Source organism: Pongo abelii, chromosome 22 (assembly GCF_028885655.2).
Source record: "Pongo abelii isolate AG06213 chromosome 22, NHGRI_mPonAbe1-v2.0_pri, whole genome shotgun sequence".
NCBI lineage: Eukaryota > Metazoa > Chordata > Mammalia > Primates > Hominidae > Pongo > Pongo abelii.
This window is the reverse complement of record NC_072007.2, coordinates 23812687-23832117: the sequence shown is the minus strand read 5'-3', so window position 1 is coordinate 23832117 and position 19431 is coordinate 23812687. Positions and strand designations below refer to the sequence as shown.

Below are 19431 nucleotides of genomic sequence, written 5' to 3'. Positions count from 1 at the left end.
GGGAGGCTGAGGCAGGGGAATTGCTTGAACCTGGGAGGCAGTGGTTGCAGTGAGCCGAGATCACACCATCGCACTCCAGCCTGGGTGACAAGAGTGAGACTCCATCTCAAAAAAATAAAATAAAATAAAAATAAAAAAGAAAGAAATGACCAGAATAACCAAACTATAGCATAAGAAGAATAGCCAAGACCAGGTATGGTGGCTTATGCCTGTAATTTCAGCATTTTGGGAGCCTGAGGCAGGAGGATCACTTAAGCCCAGAAGTTTGAGACCAGCCTGGCAACATGGTGAGACCCTGTCTCTAAAAAAAATTAAAAAATAATAGCCAGAGGACCTGGCAGGTTTTACCTGAAGAAAATACCTGGGGGACATGCCAGCCCCTTTCTAAGGCCTTAAGCCTGCTACATAGAATCCAAGGCCCAGAAGTAGGCCAGGTGAAGGTGAGCCCTACGTAGGCAGATCTCAGCTCAATACAGGAAGGTCTTTCTGACGTGTTGACCCAAGATGAACAGGAAGCATCCTGTCCCAGAAGCATCTGAGTGCTGGCAGAATCCAGAAGTCTGGGACTCAAACACTGGATAGGGGAGTAGCTATTTTACAGGCTCTAAATATCTCGTCCAAGTGTGGAACAAGGACCATCTGATGACCACGTGCATCACCATGGGGCTTGTTAGACACATAGATCCAGAGGTTCCACCCCAGCCACTGAGTCTGAATCTACATTTTCACAAATTGCACAGGTGATCTGTGTGCACATGAATGCTGACAAGCACTGATGTGGAGATCATCTGAGGAAGACCCAGGTTCGGGTGGGCTGCCGCTCTGAAAAGCAAGAGTGGGGAGAAACGCTGGGGCAAGGAAGAGCACGTGGTGCTAGAGTCTGGTCTCCATGGGGACGGCCTAGCTGTGCTTCCAGCCCAGCTGCTCCTATTATCTGTTTTTTTATCTAGTCGGGCTCAGAAGAGTCAGTCAAATTTGTATAAGGAGGCCTGAGGTAAAGGGGCTCGTGGGCACGGGTACTCATCTGACACCTCATTAAGCCATCTTGGTAAATCATCTCTAGAATGCCTGTTGTTATTTTAGGAAAAACATAAAGAGAACAGAAATTAAAAGTAACAACCTGAGTGGGAATTTCTACTTCCTTCCAGTGGTTGGCAAGTAAAGCATCTTGGGAATTTTGGGGTAAGGTAACATTTCTATACATTTTCACAGATCACACAACATCAAAGCTTGTGTATGCTGCAGGTTTTTTTCCCTTTCCTCTCCTGGTGCTTTGGGTTTGCAGCTTTATTCTATTGCTGGTTTTTTGTCTTCTGATTTTTTTGTTTGTTTGTTTTTGTTTTTTTGTTTTATTTTGTTGTTTTTTTCCTTTCCACTGAGCATTTTCTGATTTTACTTTGACTTGCAATGGTGGAGGGTATTACTTCTGGATGTTACATGACATCCAAAGCATAAAATGGTAAATGAAGCTGCAGGTCATTTTCAGGTGAAAAGGCAATTTTATGCTTCATGGTTAGGACCATGTAAGGCATTTTCATGGCGGGGTATTTTTCATCTTAGATCTCCATCGGGATGGCATCCAGGGATTTGCTGTCCAGCAGAAAGTTCACTTTTTAGTTATCCACTGTCTGTCTGCAGCCTCCTAGCCTTGCTGCTCTCCTGCACAGGTGCAAGGGTGTTCCTGTTAGACCTGCTCCCCTCCTGGGACTGCCAGGGCTCTGGTGTTGTCAAATTCTCCTGGTTTTCAGGGCCTCTTGTCATGCATCTTCCCCATCCCTCATGACCCTCATTGCCTACCTGCTAGGCCCACTGTCTAGGACCTGAGCCCCTTAGTAACACTCCTTGATCTGCCTTACACCCTGTCCTCCTGCTCCTCCTCTCTGATAAAACCCCAACTTTGGGTCATCCCACCAACTGCCTTCTCTGCTCCTGACTCCATCCTGCTGAGAGAGCTGGAGAGAGCCCACAGAAGCACCTGCTGAGGCCGCCACAGTCTCACGGTCTCAAGCTTCCCTAGATTCTTGTGCTCTCTCACAACCATTTTAGCTGTCCTAAATCAGCTCCTCTCCTCCTCCAAAAAAAAAAAAACAAAACAACAACAACAACAACAAAAACCTGTTATTTGGCCCCACTTCCCTGCCTCACAGAGGAGGCTTCTCTTTGTCACAGCTTGTTGACAGCTCTTTCAATACCAGTCCTTTTGTTAGCTCACTGAGGCAGCTTTTAGGATGCTGGGACAGATTCCATGGCCCTGTGCTAAACCAAATGAATTTGAATCTCTCTTGTGGCACCCAGGGTTCTTTTTTATTTACTTTTATTTTATCTTTTTAGAGACAGGTCTTGCTCTGTCACCCAGGCTGGAGTGCAGTGGCGTGATCATAGCTCACTGCAGCCCCTAACTCTCTGGGCTCAAGAGATCCTCCTGCCTCAGCCTCCTGAGCAGCTGGTACTACAGGTGCAAGCCACCATGGCCAGCTATTTTATTTTATTTTATTTTATTTTTGAAACAGAGTCTTGCTCTGTTTCTGCATTAAACCTTGAATACTATCTAGGAGAGACTTATCATACAATAAACAGCTCTAGGGTAAACACATTTCATAAGGTCCAATGTCATGTGTTTAACTTTTTTACTGTTATCCAAGTACTTTCTTACCTGTAGTCTATTTTTTTTTTTTTTTTTTTTTTTAAAGACAGGGTCTTGCCGTGTCACCCAGGCTGAGTGCAGTGGCACAATTATAGATCAATGCAGCCTTGAATTCCTGGTTCAAGTAATCCTCCGCCTCAGCCTTATAAGTGGCTGGCACTACAGGTGAATGACACTGGGCCCAGCTAATGTTTTTATTTTTTATTTTTTTTCCATGGTAGAAATGGGGTCTCTATATTTCTCAGGTTCTTGAACTCCTGGGCTCAATCAGTCCTCCTGTATTGGTCTCTCAAAGTTCTGGGATTCAAGGCATGAACCATTGTGCCCAGCCTAAAAAAAATATATTTTTTTAATAAGCTGGGCATGGTGGGGTGTGCCTGTGATCCTAGCTACTCAGGAGGCTGAGGTGGGATGACCGCTTGAACCCAGGAGACCAAGGCTGCAGTGAGCTATAATTGTGCCACTGCACTCCAGCCTGGATAACAGAGTGAGACCCTGTCTCTAAAAAAATAAATTAATAAATAAAATAATAAAAAGAGAGTACATAGTAGGGCAACCATAGACTATCATTACGTGGGAAGAGAAAAAAAGATAAGAAAACCCCCTCTGTGGGGCAAGGTGATGCAGCCAGCTCACACAGGATTTTACACAAAATTAAATTAATTAATTAATTAATTAATTTATTTATTTATTTATTTATTGGGACAGAGTTTCTCCTTGTCTCCCAGGCTGGAGGGCAGTGGCACGATCTCAGCTCACTGCAACCTCCTCTGCCTCCAGGATTCAAGCAATTCTCGTGTCTCAACCTCCTGAGTAGCTGGGACTACAGGCATGCGCCACCATACTCGGCTGATTATTTTGTATTTTAATAGAGACGGGGTTTCACCATGTTGCCCAGGCTGGTCTTGAACTCCTGAGCTCAGGCAATCTGCCTGTCACGGCCTCCCAAAGTGCTGGGATTACAGGCGTGAGCCACCGTGCCCAGCCTTGGATTTTACATAGAATTTAAAGAGATCATGATCCCCTTGAAGTTCTTTCATCATCTTGCCAGACATACAAGAAGCCTAGTTAAGAACATCTGGGTTAGAGGTTATATGTGGTCTTTGAATCAGGGTGTAAGAAATGGACAGGACCTCAGAGTTCAATGAATATAATCCTCATAAAGTCAGATTTTACAGATTTAGTCAATGAGGCCCAAAGAGTTTTCAAGGCTGATTCATAGTGAGAGGTGACAGTGTGCTGGCAGCCCTTGCAGCCCTCACTCACTCTCGGTGCCTCCTCAGCCTCGGTGCCTACTCTGGCCACGCTTGAGGAGCCCTTCAGCCTGCCGCTGCACTGTGGAAGCCCCTTTCTGGGCTGGCCGAGGCCGGCACCGGCTCGCTCAGCTTGCGGGGTGGTGTGGAGGGAGAGGCATGGGCAGGAACCAGGGCTGTGCAAGGCGCTTGTGGGTCAGCGTGAGTTCCAGGTGGGTGTGGGCTAGGCAGGCCCCACACTTAGAGTGGCCACTGGCCCCGCCGGCCCTGGGCAGTGAGAGGCTTAGCACATGGGCCAGCAGATGCGGAGGGTGTGCGGGGTCCCCCAGCAATGCCGGCCCACAGGTGCTGTGCTCGATTTCTCATGGGGCCTTAGCTGCCTCCTCATGGGGCAGGGCTTGGGACCTGCAGCCCACCATGCCTGAGTCTCCCCAACCTCCCCATGGGCTCCTGCCCGGCCTGAGCCTCCCCAAAGAGCACCACCCCCTGCTCCATGGCATCTGGTCCCATCAACAGCCCAAGGGCTGAGGACTGCAGGTGGGTGCACCGCACAGGACTGGCAGGCAGCTCCACCTGCGGCCCCCATGCTAGATCCACTGGGTGAAGCCAGCTGGGCTCCTGAGTCTAGTGGGGACTTGGGGAATCTTTATGTCTAGCTAAGGGATTGCAAATACACCAATCAGCACTCAGTATCTACCTCAAGGTTTGTAAATACACCAATCAGCACCCTGTGTCTAGCTCAGTGTGAATTCACCAATTGGCACTCTGTATCTAGTTAATCTGGTGGGAACTTGGAGAATCTTCATGTCTAGCTAAGGGATTGTGAATGCACCAATTGGCACTCTGTATCCAGCTCAAGGTTTGTAAATGCACCAATCAGCACTCTATGTCTAGCTCAGGGTTTGTAAATACACCAATCGACACTCTGTATCTAGCTAATCTAGTGGGGAAGTGGAGAACTTTTGTGTCTAGCTCAGAGATTGTAAATGCACCAGTCAGCGCCCTGTCAAAATGGACCAATCAGCTCTCTGTAAAACAGACCAATTGGCACTCTGTAAAATGGACCAATCAGCAGGATGTGGGTGGGGCCAGATAAGAGAATAAAAGCAGGCTGCCTGAGCCAGCAGTGGCAACCGGCTGGGGTCACCTTCCACACTGTGGAAGCTTTGTTCTTTGCTCTTTGCAATAAATCTTGCTGCTGCTCACTCTTTGGGTCCACAGTGCCTTTATGAGCTGTTAACACTCACTGTGAAGGTCTGCAGCTTCTTTCCTGAGGCCAGCGAGACCATGAACACACCAGGAGGAATGAACAACTCCAGACGGGAGGAACGAACAACTCCAGACAGGAGGAATGAACAACTCCAGATGCACCACCTTAAGAACTGTAACACTCACTGCGAGTGGCCGTGGCTTCATTCTTGAAGTCAGTGAGAGCAAGAACCCACCAATTCTGGACACAATAGCATAGCTGGTGGAGACCTATATCTTGGTTTTCTGAATCCCAGTTCTTGCACAGTGTTGTGTTAATATACTGTGTTTAAAAGAAATGTAAAGAAGGAGAGATGACTGCAGAGAGACTGGCTGGGGGCAAAAAAACCAATAGTTATTCCTAGGATGTGTAGGTTGGCTATTACTCAGCTTCCTTTTTGTGTTCAGCATAGATTAATTTTCTAGCTTCAACCCAAAGAGACCAAGCCTGAAGCTCCCTTCTAACTCCTTACTTTGGATCTGTGACTAAACCCTGATGGATTGTCTGAGCAAGATCTGTGGAGAAGCAGATAATGGGGCCTGGGCACATCATGAGTTCTAAATGGCTGATGTCATTACAAAAACCATAAGCAAGAAAGAATCTACTGTTTCCAGGAAGTGGCGGGCAGGTTTCTAAGGAGAACGTATGAGTCTTGAAGAAGGAGGGTAAGGCTTATGGAGGAAAGAATAGGTTATTGGGTGGTCCCTGTAGGCTGGGGTTGGGAGAGGGGTGCACAGCAGGGCGGGATGTGACTGAGGCATGCTGACAGATCATTTTTGTTTTTGTTTTTTGACCAGTGAAATATTCTATTTTTTTTAGTTTTAAAATTTTTAAGTTTTATTTTTTTGATCAGCGAATTGAGAAATGGTTTTGGGGATGCCTGGGAGCCATCTAAGCTATTAAGCTGGAGATTATCAAAGTAAGATTTGCATTTTAGATAGATGCTTTTACATGGAAGATAGATCTAAGATTTTGTTTTTCAGTTAGGTGTTAGAGTACAGTTGTCCAGAATATGAATCATTCATTCATTGATCCAACTTTTAGAAGCTCATAATATAAGCCAGGCACTGATCTAGACAAGAAAAGATACTCTAAAGCAGCACAGTGACAACGGAGATGGAGTTATATAACCAACAATACATACCGAGGAGACAGATTTGAGAAATACTTAGGAGTTAAAAATCAGTAGGACTTGATGACTAATGGGGACAGTGGAGAGTTTAATAAAAAGAATAAGGATATTGACAGATGCTTGAAACAAATATGTCCAATATTTTAGAATTATATAATAAATTTAAAGAAATTTTCTGCCAGGAGCCCCAGAAAGATAAAAACCCAAATGCTAATACATAAAGATCAAAACAGCCTTCATTTGCAACATCTTTGAATGAGGAGACTACTTTGGACTTTGTTATTTCTCCAAGGCAGAGATACAGACCTGTCCAAGGGAGGTAATTATATCATCTACCAAATTGTAGGTTTAACCAAGAGAGGTTGAAATAAAAAGAACAAAAGTCTTGCTGGGCTTCTCTCAACAGCCTCATGGTAAGCCATTCCTACCAGAATTCTAATTTTGTCAAAATGGGGTTGCTTTCATGTAATTTTAGAGTAAGCTTTTAAAAACTGAGAGCAGCAAGAACGGCAAGTGAACACAGATGGGCTGGGGGAGGCAGAGTGAATTAGGTGAAGTTTATAAGACTAAAAAAGAAGAGGGGATTTTACTAATGCTACTTTCAAAGGCAAAAGACCTAGTCAAAGCACTTATTTTTGCTTTCTTAATTCCTTATCTACTACTACAAATAAAGAGCAGCAAATTTAAAATGAAAACAAAAAGCTATGTGCTGTAAATGCCTTTAAAGACAACTCCTTAGTAGTTCACTGTGTTGTATACATCATAATGTCTTGCTGGGCAGGCTGCCCAGCTCACTTTCTAATCTCACAGTTATGTGAGATGAAAAGTGAAATGTAATATTTACAATCCTGGGAATGAATTAATCCCTGGCAAAATAGAAGGATTTGATTTTTTCATCTGCTCTCATCTAGCTGGCTTAGTACCTAAGCAGGGTACTAGGGATCTGTTTCTACTTGTCACCACAGGGCAGGGAACTAGAATCAGGTCCTGAAGCTAAATGCCTGACATATCTGCGACAAGCAAAAACTGACAGAATTCATCACCACTAGACCAGCCTTACAAGAAATGCTCAACGGAGTCCCACATCTGGAAATGAAATGATAATTACTATCAAGAAAACAAAAAAAAAAGTATAAAACTCACTGGTAGAGCACATACACAAAGGAGAAAGAGAAAAGAAACTTTATCACTACAGAAAACCACCAAACTACAAGGATGAACAATAAGAGGGGAAGAAAGGAACAAAGGATATATTAAAAAAACAGAAAATAATTAACAAAATGACAGAAGTCCTCACCTATCAGTAATAATCTTGACTGTAAACTGATTAAATTTCCCCCCTTAAAATATATAGACTGGCTGAATGGATTAAAAAACATGGCCCAACTATAGGTTGCCTACAAGAAACTCACTTCATCTGTAAAGACACACATAGATTGAAAGGGTGGAAAAAGATATTCCATGCAAACAGAAACCAAAAGCAAGCAGGGTAGCTGTACTCATATCAGATGAAACAGACTTTAACTCAAAAGTGATTAAAAAAAGACAAAGGTTATTATATATTGATAAAGGGATCAATTCAGCAAAAGGATGTAACAATTCTAAATATATATGCACCCAACACTGGAGCACCGAGATATATAATATAAACCAAATATTATTAGGTCTAAAGGGAGATATAGATGCCAATACAATAGCTGGGGAATTCAACACCCCATTCTCAGCACTGAACAGATCGTCTAGATAGAAAATTAAAAAAAAAAAAACATTAGATTTATACTGTATTTTAGGCTGGATGCAGTGGCTCACACCTATAGTCCCAGCACCTTGGGAGGCTGAGGCAGGTGGATCCCTTGAGGCCAGGAGTTAGAGACCAGCCTGGCCAACATAGTAAAACCCTCTCTCTACTAAAAATACAAAGATTGGCTGGGTGTGGTGGTGGGCATCTGTAATCCCAGCTCCTTGGGAGGCTGAGGCATGAGAATTGCTTGAACCTGGGAGGTGGAGGTTGCAGTGAGTCAAGATCATGTTACTGCACTCCAGCCGGGGCAACAGAGTGAGACTCTCCCAAAAAAACAAAAAAACCCTGCATTTTAGACTAACAAAGAGACATTTACAGAACATTTCATCCAACAGATGCAGAAAACACATTCTTTCATCAGCACAAGAAACGTTCTCCAGAATAGACCATATTTTAGGCCACAAAACAAGTCTCAACAAATTTAAAATAATTGAAATTATATCGAATATCTTTCCTGACCACAATGGAATAAAACTAGAAGTCAACAACAAGTCGAACTTTGAAATTGTACAAATACATGGAAATTAAACATGCTCCTGAATGATCAATGAAGAAAATTTTAAATTTTCTTTTCTTTCCTTTTCTTTGTTAAGTAGCTGAGAACAATTACTCTGAAGACGCAAAGCTAAAGTAACTGCTAACATCCAAACACAGCCTGACAGTGTAGCTGCAAACTTTGCTCCTGATCCACGGATAAAAGGAGCTCTCAGCTTTGCAGAAGCCGTCTGTTGGTGCCACCTACCGTGGGACAGAAGAGAAGCACCTGTGAGCAAGAGCCACACACTCAATATACCACTGCTGACTCCTAAGTGCCCAGAATTTCATCAAGAGAAGTAGCTTTAGAAGTTAGGTGATGAATTCCACTCATTTATTAAAATGAATTATCAAAAAATATATTATATATAAACATAAATATGATCATATATTATATTTATAATTATATTATATATTATATAATTATATATTTATACTTCTATATATTATATATAATTAATATATTATATATAATATTTATATATAATATATAATATATACTCTATTATATAATATGTAATACATATTATATATTATATATTATATAATATATACTCTATTATATAATATGTAATACATATTATATATTATATATTATATAATATATATTATGTATTATATAATATATAATATAATACTATATTATATAATTTTTAATATATTATATATAATATATAATATTTAATATAATATGATATACAAAATATAATATAATAGTATATAATATTATATAATATATAATATAATCTTATATAATATAATGTAATATATAATATAATATGATATTATATAATATTATATAATGGTATATAATATATAATATGATATACTAGTATATACTATTATACAATATGTAATATAATATAATATTATATACTATTATATAATATATAATAGAATATAGTATATCATATTATATATTATATAATATAATATATAATAGTATATACTATATATTATATAATATGTAATGGTATAAGATATTATATATTATATAATATAATATATAACATTATATACTATTATACATTCTATAATATAATATATATTATATATTAATATATATTATATTATAGATATAATTGTATTATATCTATCATACAATTATATATAATAATTATATATAATAATTATCTATATAATATAATATAATATGTATTATATATTATATATTTATATATTATCTTATATAATATAATATATATTATATATAAAATATTCTATTATACATTATATATAATATATAATATCATATATATTATATCTATAATATTTTCTATATTATATATCTTAAATTATATTATATTATCTATATTTCATATATTTTATATATTATATTATCTTATATATAATATTATAACATTATATTATATATAATGTTATAATATTATATTAAATATAATGTTATAATATAATATTATATTATATACAATATTATATTGTATATAATATAATGTAATCTATTATATATAATATGATCTATTATATATGATATAATATAATATATAATTAATATAATCTCATATAATATATAATTAATATAATATAATATGGTATAATATATAATTAATATAATATAATATAATATGTAATATATATGATAGCACATAATATAATATTATAATATTATATATAATATACGATATATCTATTATATATAATATCTATAATATAATATAATACATAATATCTATAATATAAAATAATATATTATCTATAATATAATATAATATATAATCTCCATAATATAATATAATTTATTATCTATAATGTAATATAATATAATATATAATATCTATAATATAATATAATAGATTATAACGTAATATAATCTAATAGATTATCTATAATATAATGTAATACGATACATTATCTATAATATAATATAATACGATACATTATCTATAATATAATATAATACGATACATTATCTGTAATATAATATGATACGATACATTATCTATAATATAATATAATACGATACATTATCGATCATATAATATGATACGATATATTATCTATTATATAATATGATATGATATATTATATTGTATATAATATAATGTAATCTATTATATATAATATAATCTATTATATATGATATAATATAATATATAATTAATATATCATATAATATATAATTAATATAATATAATATGATATAATATATAATTGATATAATATAATATAATATATAATATATATGATAGCACATAATATAATATATAATGTAATATGATATAATATATCATATATATTATATAATATGCTATAATATATAATATGTAATATATAATATGATATGGTATTATATTGTATATCATATTATATATTCTATATATTAAATTATATTATATGTTATATATCTTTTATATATTACATAATAAATCATATATATTATATATAATATATCAATATATGATAAATATGTAAGATGTAATATATATCATTATATATAATTATATTATATATACTATATAATTATATATATTATATGAAATATAATTATATATTAAATAAAATATAATATAATATAATATAATATAGTTTATAATAATTATAATTATTATATTTATATTTATTAGATTTATAATTTATATTTATATTTACAAATTATTATATTTATATTTATATGTATAATTATATCTTATATATTAGATATGATTATTATATATTATATAAAATATAATTATATATTATATAAAATATAACATATTATATATAATATGTTATATTTTATATAATATATTTTCTACTTATATTATATTATAATTATAATTATTATATCTATATGTATTATAATTATATTTACTATATTTGTGATTTATTATATTTATGATTTATTATATTTATATATGATTATATTTATATTTATTATATTTATCATTTATTATATTTATATTGATATATAATATAATATATAATATATATTGTAAAATACATATAATAATTATATAGTAACTGTAAGATATATAATTATATATATTTATGATTATATAAAATATATATAATATACTATAATATAAATATTATACTATATAACATGTTATATAATTATATATTATTTATATAACATATTATATAATTTATCATATATTATATAATTATATAATTATGTATTATATTTATAAATATAATATGAATATATATTATATATTTATAATTATAACATATATTATACATAATATATATTATACTTATATATAATATATATTAAATACACTATACTTATATAATTATTAATTATATTAATTATTATATATGATATATTCTTTATTAATTATTATAATTAATAAATAATTATTATATTCATAATAATTCTATATAATAAATACGATATATATAATATAATGTATTGTATATAATGCATTATAGAATATATTACATATTATATTATATAATGTATTATATATTATATATAATATAATATATATTATATATAATATAATATAACAATATGTATTACATATATCATATATAATATAACATAATATTTAATATATTATAAATTATATATGTTATATAAATAATATATAATTATATAATATATTATATGGTATAATTATATTATACTATATAATATATATATTTCATATAATTATAAATAAATATAATTATATATTACAATTATTATAGAGTTATATATGTTATACAATATATTATACATATTGTATAATACATTATATATGATCATATATATTATATATAATATATATTATTATAGATATTATATACATAATATAATTATAAATATATAATATATAATGTATGAATATAAATATAATGAATTATAAATATAATAAATATAAATATAATAATATATAAATATAAATATAATAAATTATAAATATAATAAATATAAATATAATTATAATAAGCATAATTAATATGAATATAATAATTATAATTATAATATAATTATAATCATAAAACATACTATATAAAATATATTATATTATATATAATATTATATTATATTATATTTTATATAATATATAATTACATTTCATATAATATATAATAATTATATATAATATATTATATACAATTATATATGAATATAAGTATAATAATACATAAATATAATATAACAGTATATATTATATTTATATATTATATAAATAAGTTATAATATATTATATATAATATAACATAATGTATATTATACATATTATATACAACATAATATATATTATACATATTATATTCAACATAATATATATTATATAGAATATATAACATAATATATATTATGTATAATGTATATAACATAACATATGTTATATATAATATATAATGTTATACAACGTAATATATATTATATGTAATAGATAATATTATACAACATAATATATATTATATATAATAGATAATATTATACAACATAATATATATTATATATAATTGATAATATTATATAACGTAATATATATTATATATAATAGATAATATTATATAACATAATACATATTATATATAATACATAATATTATGTAACATAATATACATTATATATTATATATAATATATAACATAATATACATTATATATTATATATAATATATAACATAATATACATTATATATAATATATAATATAATATAACATAATATATATTATATACAATATAATATAATGTAACATAATATATATTGTATATAATATAATATAATGTAACATAATATATATTATATCTATTATATATAATATAGTATAACATAACATATAATATATAATATAATATAATATATAATAATCTATTATATAGATTATTAAGATATAATATGCTCAATTAGGTAGATTATTAATATATATGATCCATTATATAGATTATTAATATATGATATGATGTATTACACGGATTATTAATATATAATATGATCTATTGTATAGATTATTAATATATATTATGATCTGTTTTATAGATTATTAATATATAATCTGATCGATTGTATAGATTATTAATATATAATCTGATCTATTGTATAGATTATTAATATATAATCTGATCTATTGTATAGATTATTAATAAATAATATGGTATATCGATTATTAATATATAATATAGTATATAGATTATTAATATATAACCTAGTATATAAATTATTAATATATAACTTAATATACAGATTATTAATATATAACATAATGTATAGATTTAGGTATTATATAGATGATTATATGTAATATATTATATAGTTTATTAATATATATTATGTAGATTATTAATATATAATACATTATATAGATTATTAATATATAATATCATATGTAGATCATTAATATATAATATATAGATTATTAATATAAATAATATATGATGTAGATTATTAATATAAATATATGGATTATTAATATAAATAATATATAATGAATACTAATATGCATTATATAGATTATTAATATAATGTATTATATAGATAGTTAACGTAAATATATAATAAATATATAATTATATCAATCAATAATTATTATAATTAATAATTCATTAATTATTAATGATATTAATCGATTATATATGATAATTTATAATTATATATAATTATATATGTTTTATGTATAAATATATATTATATATAATTATATATAATATGTAAACATATATATGTTTACATATTATATTTATATTTATATATTTTTAGGCAGAGTCTTGCTCTGTTGCCTAGGCTGGAGTGCAGTGGTGTGATCTCGGTTCACGGCAACCTCCGCCTCCCGGGTTCGAGCGATTATTCTGCCTCAGCCTCTTGAGTTGCTGGGATTACAGGCGTCCGGCACCACTCCTGGCTAACCTTCGTATTTTTAGTACAGATGGGGTTTCACCATGTTGACCAGGCTGGTCTCAAACTCCTGACCTCAAGTGATCCGCCTGCCTCAGGCTCCCAAAGTGTTGGGATTACAAGCATGAGCCATTGTGCCTGGGCATTTTTTTTCTCAAACAGAAGAGCAAAGATGAGGGAGTCTTCCAGCCTAACAGCACACCAAGGATATTATCTGCCTGCATTAGGAAGCCTCCAGGGCAGACAGGATGGCAGGAACTTCCAACAGGGTGAATGAGAATGATTTGGAATTACTTGGTGGAATCCCTTTGGATGTTTCTGATACCGCCACGCTTCCTGAGGCTTTTCCACTGGGCTTGGGAAAAGGAGAACCCTTTAATATTTAGGAGAGCAGAGAAAGAGGGAGAATGGGGAAGCCACATAATACAGTCTTCTGTGTTTTTCTGGCTGAAAAGACTGCAGATTATTTTACGTGCCCCTCAAATTGTCAACAGGCAGGGCACGATTACTCACACCTGTAATCCCAGCACTTTGAAAGGCTGAGGTGGGCGGATCACTTGAGATCAGGAGGTCGAGATCAGCCTTGGCAGCATAGCGAAACCCCATCTCTACTAAAAATACAAAAATTAGCTGTCCTTGGTGCTGCGCACCTGTAGTCCCAGCTAATTGGGAGGCTGAGACAAGAGGATCACTTGAACCCAGGAGGCAGAGGCTGCAGTGAGCCGAGATCGCACCACTGCATTCCAGCCCGGTGATGGAGTGAGACTGTGTCTTAAAAAAAAAAAACAAAAAACCAAAACCCAAAATTTCCAACAGGAAGAAGGCAGAAGCAAAACAGGTGCTCGCGGCTGCCAGAGATTTGTGGGCCCTGCCTGGAGTAGAGGTCTAAACGCCGGCTCTGCATTGAAGACATGAGGGAATTTTTTTGTCTTGCTCTTTCCCCGGCTCCCTGTAACTGCATACCATGGTATCTCTTTCCTTTCTGGGTGATAATACCCCGTCCATAAGCAGGTTACTAACAAAATGGAGGACAGGACTTCACTCCTCCCCAAACACCTACAGGGTGAAGGTGCTCTTTTACTGAGCACCATGGCTACAATTTTAACAGTTACTGCAAAATAAAAGTTGCTACATTCTCATGATGATGGGTTTTCCCATCACCTGAAAAATTACTCACCGAGTGTCTGCGGCCAGGGAGAAAAACACCCTAAAGTTTAGATATGCATCAGTATTTCCTTCAAGAATAGCACAGGTTAAAAGCTTTCACAAAGAGAAAACAAAAATAAGGAGTTGAAAAACATACAAGTATAAATTAATAGCCACAAAAGGGGGAAGTTAGAGAGACACTATGAAAACATCTTTGTCTTGAGGAAAGATGCAATCTGAGAAGCAATTCTGCAGGACTTGGTTGAAAGTCAATGGGAGGCTGATCAAATGAAGTGGTAGAAACCGTGTAATTTGTCACATCAAGCATCTGCGACAAACCCACATAGAATCCAAGGAATGTAAGTGATCTGACAAAAGTCCTCATGTTTAAAATTTGCCCTAAGTTTGCCCAAATCCACCAAAAATTTCCCAGCATGAGCCACTTTTTCAGATACAGTTTTACTATCTGTTCTTGTGACACTAGGTGCATTTAAAGAGTTCTTGGGAGCCACGTGCGGTGGCTCACGCCCATGATCCCAGCACTTTGGGAGGCCAAGGCAGGTAGATCACCTGAGGTCAGGAGTTCCAGAACAGCCTGACCAACATGGTGAAATCCTGTCTCTACTAAAAACATAAAATTAGCCAGGCGTGGTGGCACATGCCTGTAATCCCAGCTACTTGGGAGGCCGAGGCAGGAGAATCGCTTGAACCTGGGAGGCAGAGGTTGCAGTGAGCTGAGATCGGGCCATTGCACTCCAGTCTGGGCAATAAGAGCGAAACTCTGTCTCAAAAGAAAAAAAGAGCTCTACTATTTTTACTGTTACAATGACAATAATAGAGGCTTTTCTCTCAAGGAGCTCTAAGTGGAATTAATAAGAATTCTCATGATCCTAGAAAGAGAGACTTAAAAAGCAAACACATAGGCCGGGTGCAGTGGCTCACTCCTGTAATCCCAGCACTTTGGGAGGCTAAGGCAATCAGATCGCTTGAGGTCAGGAGTTCAAGACCAGCCTGGCCAACATGGTGAAACCCCGTTTCTACTAAAAATACAAAAATTAGCTGGGCGTGGTGGCATGCACGCCTGTAGTCCCAGCTACTTGGGAGGCAGAGGCAGGAGAATCACCTGAACCCGGGAGGTGGAGGTTGCTGCAGAAATCAAGCCACTGCACTCCAGCCTGGGCAATAGAGCCCATCTAATTATTTGTATCTTTTTTTATTTTATTTTATTTATTTATTTTTTTGAGACGTATTTTCGCTATTGTCGCCCAGGCTGGAGTGCAATGGCGCGATTTCGGCTCACTGCAACCTCCGCCTCCCGGGTTCCAGTGATTCTCCCACCTCAGCCTCCTGGGTAGCTGGGATTACAGGCACCCGCTATCATGCCCGGCTAATTTTTGTATTTTTCTAGAGACAGGGTTTCACTATGTTGGCCAAGCTGATCTTGAACTCCTGATCTCAGGTGATCCGCCCTCCTCAGCCTCCCAAATTGCTGGGATTACAGGCACCAGCCACCGCACCTGGAAAGTTCTCTTTTCTTTGCAAAGGGCAAGGCAAACTGGAATGGATTTACCTGCGAGCGGTGCGCATGCCTTGGAAAGGATTATGGTTAGACTTATGTGAGACGGGTTAGTTTTACTGTGTGTGTTCCCCATGTGTTGCTGCCCATGTGTTGCTGCCATGGTAATCCTGGTCAGTGGGAGAGGAACCCCAGGTTCAGACATTTGGCGTATGTCCTTGGCTGAGGAGCCAATGGGGTACAGCCAGCATATGTGGGATTATGACTGAACGACTCTAAGTCAGAATCCCGCCGAGGAGGAACGATATAGCAGCGCCGCGGAGCCTTTTTTGGTCTCGGATAGGCGGTCCTCTGCAGTCCCGGCCGGCGGGCCACTGAGCCCAGCACGGGGCATGTCCCGTTGTGCACCGGGAACCGGGGTCCGGGGCAGACAGCCCCTCGTCCTGGGAAACGGGCTGCTGCCAGAAAGGCGGTCACTCCCTGACCCATCAGGTAACGTGTTCGTGGGGAACCTGATGCTAAACTACCGGTAGACGCCCTGCTTCTGGGTCAGGATTTTCTATGGAGCAGAGCAGCTCCCTCGCTGCGATCTATTGAAAGTCAGACCTCCACACAAGGTTCTCTCCACCCGTGTGCGGGGGACCTGGTGATATGGCGTGTCCTGTGTAATTCAGCCCTTGAGGTCTACCTTCCTTCCTCCCTCCTGTCGCCCCCGGGGACCTCCTTCCCTGGCCGGCTCATGCCCATCCGCCCCAGAGCCCCGGAGCACGCAGCGGGTGTCTCTCGCGAAAGCCCATCGGCGCCCGCTGTGCATTCGGGAGGCGCCCGTCCCCACTCGCGGTCTTTCCAAGGTGCCGCGCCGGGGGTTGCTGATGTAGGGTTGGCGCCCCTGCTCGTCGTTCCACCTCTCCGATTCCGCCTCCTCCCCGCAACCCGCTGGGAACTCCTCCAGGGGCTGGGATCGGATTCATCGAGCCTGTTGAGAATGGCTGACGCTTGGGTGTTGGAGGGTGTGCCCCTGCGGTTCCTGTCCCAGTAGTGTTCACTCATGCCTGGTGGTGGCCGTTGGGCCCCTCTCCCCACCCCAGGCGCGCGGGAATGGGACATGAGCCAGTCACAGCCCTTGTGCCTTACCTCCTCTCTCCGCTGCCCGGGTCAACCAGCGGACAGTGGGGGAACGGTGGGCAGGTCAGCGGAGTTAGATGGCAGCAAAGGTGGGTCGGCTTCGTGTCATACGGGTCCAACTGGGTCTGTTCGCTTCCGTCCGCGAGCGCCCGGTCCACTAGATGTCTGCGGCGAGCGTTGGACTTGACCGTCAACTTGGGATTTCTAAAGTAGAACAGATAACTCTGGTCACCTCATGTTTGGAAAATAGATCTGCTCCCAAGTTCAGTGGAGGGATGTGGCCTGTAGGACGAGGGACTTTTCCTTCTGACTTAGTCTGCACGGTGGGGCCTAGGGCTGGAGCTGAGTGCAGATCGATGGCTCCCTCTACCTTGGGTTCCATTGTCCCCATCCTGGAAGACGGGCCTTGGCAGATCCTGGCCCTTCCTGGCCCTTAAGGCGCTGTCAGAAACCCCTTCGCGAGCTCGGATGCTCCGAATGACTGTGGCTCGTGCCTCTCCGGAAACATTTGAAATCTATCCTCCATGCGTGGCCACCTAAAACCACTGGAGCGCGGGACACTCCACTGCCATCCACCTCACTGCTTTCGGGACACTCCACCGCCATCCACCTCTCTGCTTTCGGGAGACAATGCTGAAAGTCTCTTGCTGACTCTCTCTTGACTGGAGTTCTTCAAGGGCGTGTGGTCAGGACATAGAGAGAACAGATGTATTACCTCAGGCCCGGTGCGGTGGCTCAGGCCTGCAACCCCAACACTTTGGGAGGCCGAGGCGGTAGGATCTTTTGAGCCCAGGAACTGGAGACTAGCCTTGGACAACACGGCCAAAACCCGAGGTGCATGCCTGTGGTCTCAGCTACACAGGAGGCTGAAGTGGGAGAAACACCTAACCCTGGGGTGGTTGAGGCTGCCGTGAGCCGTGATGGTGTCACTGCACTCCAGCCTGGGCGATAGACAGAGTGAGACCCTGTCACAAACAGACAGACAGACAGACAACAGCTATATTACTTCCTTCTCAGGGTAGAAAGCAAAAATAACAGAATACAGCATTTAAGATTTTTTTAAATTTTGAATTTCAATCTATTTATTTATTAATTTTGAGTCCAGATTATGAAACCAGCTAAATTTTGTATTTTTGTAGAGACAAGGTTTCACCATGTTGCCAAGGCTGGTCTGGATTGCCTGGGATCAAGGAAGTAAGAAGTAAAAAAAAAAGGAGTAAAAAACTCGTAACATTTAAAATAAATAACTTTGTT

General features: G+C 36.0%; 2 long non-coding RNA genes across 5 annotated transcripts in view; one reads left to right on the top strand and one right to left on the bottom strand.

The window, feature by feature from the left end:
• The window catches only part of LOC129052414 (uncharacterized), a 66323-nt gene extending 46892 nt beyond the window's left edge, over positions 1–19431 (bottom strand). The window contains exon 1 of one of the 3 annotated variants that reach the window (XR_010138860.1): positions 18187–19431. This is a non-coding gene — a long non-coding RNA (uncharacterized LOC129052414). Of the gene's footprint in view, positions 1–5618; positions 5725–18186 lie in introns of those variants that run through there. The other 2 variants (XR_010138862.1, XR_010138861.1) reach the window with 2 other exon arrangements.
• LOC129052415 (uncharacterized) lies at positions 6595–15533 on the top strand. Of its 2 annotated transcripts, none has more exons than XR_008517417.2 (3): positions 6595–6691; positions 8676–8924; positions 15207–15533. It is a non-coding gene; the product is annotated as an uncharacterized LOC129052415 (long non-coding RNA). The 2 variants fall into 2 exon arrangements; XR_010138865.1 differs by having other exon boundaries at positions 8676–8929; positions 15207–15496.